Below are 4,876 nucleotides of genomic sequence, written 5' to 3'. Positions count from 1 at the left end.
ATTACAGGTTTAGCTGATTTCAGTTTCTGCCTGTAGGTCGGTATAGGATGAGCCAGACAGTGATCAGACAGCCCCAAAGCTGCCCATGGGACAGAGTGATACCTGTATGTATCCTTTATTGTGATGCAACAGTGGTCCAGTATATTACTGTCTCTGGTAGGACATGTAACGTGCTGTCTGTGTTTTGGCAGTTCACGTGAGAGATTTGCTTTATTAAAGTCACCAAGAATGATTATAACTGAGTCCGGGTATTGTTGCTCCACAGTATGTCTTAGTCAAAGTATCATTTTGGGAGGAGTAAAATTTACAAATGTGGATTCAACAACCAGATGCATTTACACTTGTCCAGTTTCATCTGGAATGCGGCCCAGACCACCTCTTGAAGTGGTTTGAGCGATAGGTGCAGCAGGCGCAATGATATTATGCAGCGCATGAAAATAGGCTAACTTCTGTCAACATAACCAACATGACCACCTGGTCAAATGATTTGCTGCTCAAGAAACATTTCTGATTATTATCAATGTTGAAAACAGTTGTGCTGCTTCATATTTTTGTGGAAACCCTTTTTTTCAACATTCTTTAATGAATAGCCAGTTCAAAAGAACACAATTTGTTTTAAATAGAAATCTTTTGTAACATAATACATGTCTTTACTGTCGCTTTTGATCAATTTTAATGCATCTTTGCTGAACAAAAGTATTAATTTCTTTGAAGAAAAAAAAGTATCTTACCAACTCCAAACCTTTTAATGGTAGTGTATACAACGTTATGATCAGAAAGTCACTTTATTTGATTTCAAGTCAGTTAAACACAATATGAACTAGCTTTTTGTCCCCTAGTGCTGATGCTAGTAGTCACCAACTCCTGAACGTCCTTAAATAGATTACTGAATAGATGACAGTGCAAACGGTGACCACTGAAAGGCCCCTTCACTGCGGCTACTGCAGAAAAATTCCAAAAAGAGCCGGCTACAAAGCTAGCATTGTATCAGCGTGTGAGATCTGTGGCTCTGTCGCTTATATAAATGGCCTTGTCCCTTACGCCCCCATTTACAGTTTTTTTTTAATGCTGTTTAGGACTCTGGCAGTTTTGTGTGAGTGTTTTTGTTCTGTGAAGTGTTGTGAACATAAGAAACGTGTCCAGCTGAAAAGTCTCAAGGTCTGGCAAACCCACCAAATTAACACTGAAAGTACAGCACACGCTCCCGATATCCTGGTAAACTGAGACGAGCCTCGGGACCACGGCTGCGCCTCCTTGCTGGGCAAACAAATGAGACGGACACTTTCAACTGTCAGCCATCCTAGGAATGCAGAGGGTCATGTAACACTACAGCGCTCACTGAAGCCCTGAAAGAAGTGAGTATGTTAGCATTAGAACCAGCTTTGTTCATGACTTTTTTTTAACTGTATAATGACAGTATACTTTCTTATCCTTCACTTCCCAGCTAACATTTAACGTTCTCAAAACTTTAGCAAATGTTCTGGCAAGGTTCTCTCAAAGTTATGACCAAACATTCTTACAGTAACATTAATGGAACATTCATTCATTAATAATGTTCTCAAGATGTTAGCAGAAAAACATTATTTATGCATTGTTCATGAAATGTTTTTCTAAAACATTTTATTTGGACCTTTTTTTAGCATTTAACATCTAAACAAATGTTAAACGTCCCTACTTAGTTCAAAGAATATTCAAAAGTAACATGCCCATAATAATTGCACAATTATGGAATGTTCACTTAACGTTTTCTCTAACGTTCACATAACCAAGAAAAAAGGTTAAACTTAAAAAAAACTGGATGTTTTGAACGTTCAAAGAACATTCAGAAATAACATTTTCATAACTTAATGGTAACATTAGCAAAACATTCTTAGAACATAATTTGGTTAGTCGTTTTCTTTGAAAAATGAATTAGACAGATCTAATGAAGGCTCAGAACATGGTCTTGTCGTGAAGGCAGTTTGCTACATTACTGCCACAGTTTGTCAGAAAATTATTATGTTAAACGTCCCTACTTAGTTCAAAGAATATTCAAAAGTAACATGCCCATAATAATTGCACAATTATGGAATGTTCACTTAACGTTTTCTCTAACGTTCACATAACCAAGAAAAAAGGTTAAACTTAAAAAAAACTGGATGTTTTGAACGTTCAAAGAACATTCAGAAATAACATTTTCATAACTTAATGGTAACATTAGCAAAACATTCTTAGAACATAATTTGGTTAGTCATTTTCTTTGAAAAATGAATTAGACAGATCTAATGAAAGCTCAGAACATGGTCTTGTCTCATGGTGTGAAGGCAGTTTGCTACATTACTGCCACAGTTTGTCAGAAAATTATTTTCAACTGTACCTTGAAATGTTATATCAACATAGGGGAGACTGAAGTTTCAATAATTCACTCAAGAATGAAGATCCTGTCATCATGTACTCACCCTCATGATGTTTCAAACCGGTATGCATTTATTTCTTCTGTGAAAACAAAAGAATATATGTTGATGTTTTTTTTTTTTTAAGTATTTTGATGTTTCTACTGTTTTAGTCTATACAGTGAAGTCCAAAACAACTTTGTACCCTATTGACTTTCATTGAATGGGTGGGGGAAAAAACACTGAGACAATTGTCTAAGCATCATAAGAAAGAAAGTCATACTGGTTTGGAACAATATGAGGGTGAGTATGTTGAGTATATTGATGATATGGTGATTTTCATTTTTGGGTGAAATATCCCTGTTTTTCCTCTAGAAGTAGAAATAGAAATATGATAAATGGGAATAAGGTCAAACTAATACTCTAATACCCTCTCAAGATGTCTGCTGTCAGTTGAAATTAGAACTAAGCATCTAACAAACAGTATAAGGTCAGAGAAATATGACTCCTGAAAAATGTTGTATATTGACACAACTTTGTCCAAATGTTATATAATAAGGGGGGATTTATGAATGAACTGCATTAGTCTATGTAACATTTTTATTTAAATAAATAATACTAAAATAACAAAATGTTAATAATAAGAGAGTGCAAAGAAAAATCTTCCAACTTTACCCAAATACACACTGATAAACCTATAATCTGTTTTTAATATTTTTAGGCCCTCTTTACACCTGGTTATAAGATGCATTTTTGCCGATCAGGTCACAAGAGTACAAGGCTAAATTCAGGTGAAAACGGTGAAAAAATGTAATGTTCTCTTACCATTCCTGATTGTAACACAAACCCACAGCGTTCGGCTGTAAAATCCATTCTAAATAATTTTGTATTCTAAATGTACATTTTCATAAACTAGCCAGGAAAATTAATATTGAGAATATTTAAATGTTCTAAAACCATTTTAAGCATTTTATATTAGTATTTTCTGCATTTAAAACTTACTAGTAATATTAGTTGAGCCATTGACACAACTTTCCATACGCAAAAGCATGTGTCACACTTTATACCCCATCAAAATAACAATAAGAATAATTGTATTCATATTTAGCTAAATAATTTATGTAGGCAATTCACTGGCAATTCACCAATACAGTATACATTTTTACCGATGTGCATATGCATATTTTGTTCAGAAAATGTAAAAAAAAAAAAAGTTACTGTTGTGCTTACAAACATACTTTAATATAGTAATATACTTACATATAGTTTTGTACACAAAGTGCACTTAAAGGAGAGTTAGTATAGTTAAATGTTGCTAAAGCCAAATAAGGCACAAAAATATCTAAAGCCTAAGCATTCCAGAGCGTTTGATAACTCAAGGTCCTAACTTGACACAATCACAAACATCCGAGTGTGTGACACTCAGGCACGCAGAAGGTCTGAACACTTGAGCAGAATGTGACCTTGCTCTTGTCCGGCTCAATAACACTGTCTGAGGAGGATATTTTAAAGTCATAGCTTTACTCCATTTAACAAACAAAGTGTGTTCACAGTTCCTATACCTAAAGCTAATTCCATAATGCCAGCATTTCTCCAACCAGACATCTGGTCAAACACTTCTGGGCCTCAAATTAATGATGACACATGGCAGGGATCATTGAGATACTACTACTACTATTATTATTATATTTTGAATTCATTTTTGTTATTTCTGGATTTTATTTTTATTTATTTTAATTTTTTTATTATTATTTTAGTAATTTTGTTGTGTTATTGTCATTCATTATTTACTGATTTTTTTATATGTTTTACTTTTTTTATTTCAGTGTTAGTTTTAGTTATTTTAGTACATCAAGTTAAGCTAAATGAAAATGAAAAATATTGCTTTAGCAACTGAAAAGAAGTTTAATTTAATTATATTTTACATTTATGTTATTTCAAAAAACAAACAAGTTGTTTTTCTGACACATGTACTAAAAGTGTCCCAGAGCTGATGCAATTTTATAATGACTTATACTGTCTTTTTACGTGTTGCGTTGCGTATCGCACCGCGTAAATATAAATCCATGTCTGCATTTGTGATCGGAGAAACGACAAACAACAAGCGTTACTCTACACTGCTCAAAACTCACGTTTGAATCATCAGTGGTAAATCCTTTAAATATGAAAACGTACTTACAGTCTGTGAGTCAGAAGCGCCAGACTGTCCTGGCAAAGTTGGAATTGCCCCACTTTATAGAAACTGTAGAATTGTAGTCTTCTCTCACAGAAAACAGTCCTCCATAAAATGTGCTGCACACATCTGAATATTTGGGGTAAACTGTTCTGGAACAGTGTTGTAAATACAACTTAACCACTGATTTCTAGTCGTGTCCTCTTTTGGAAGACCAAACAAAGTAGTTTCGCTTTCACAACAAAACACACAGCGTCTCCACGACATGGCAGCGGCGGCAACAGCGACAATAAAAGTTATGCCTTCTTTCTTTGCGTGAACATTTGGACGG

This window comes from Sinocyclocheilus rhinocerous, unplaced genomic scaffold (genome assembly GCF_001515625.1).
Source record: "Sinocyclocheilus rhinocerous isolate Xijiao unplaced genomic scaffold, SAMN03320098_v1.1 scaffold1935, whole genome shotgun sequence".
NCBI lineage: Eukaryota > Metazoa > Chordata > Actinopteri > Cypriniformes > Cyprinidae > Sinocyclocheilus > Sinocyclocheilus rhinocerous.
This window is presented reverse-complemented; position numbering follows the sequence as displayed.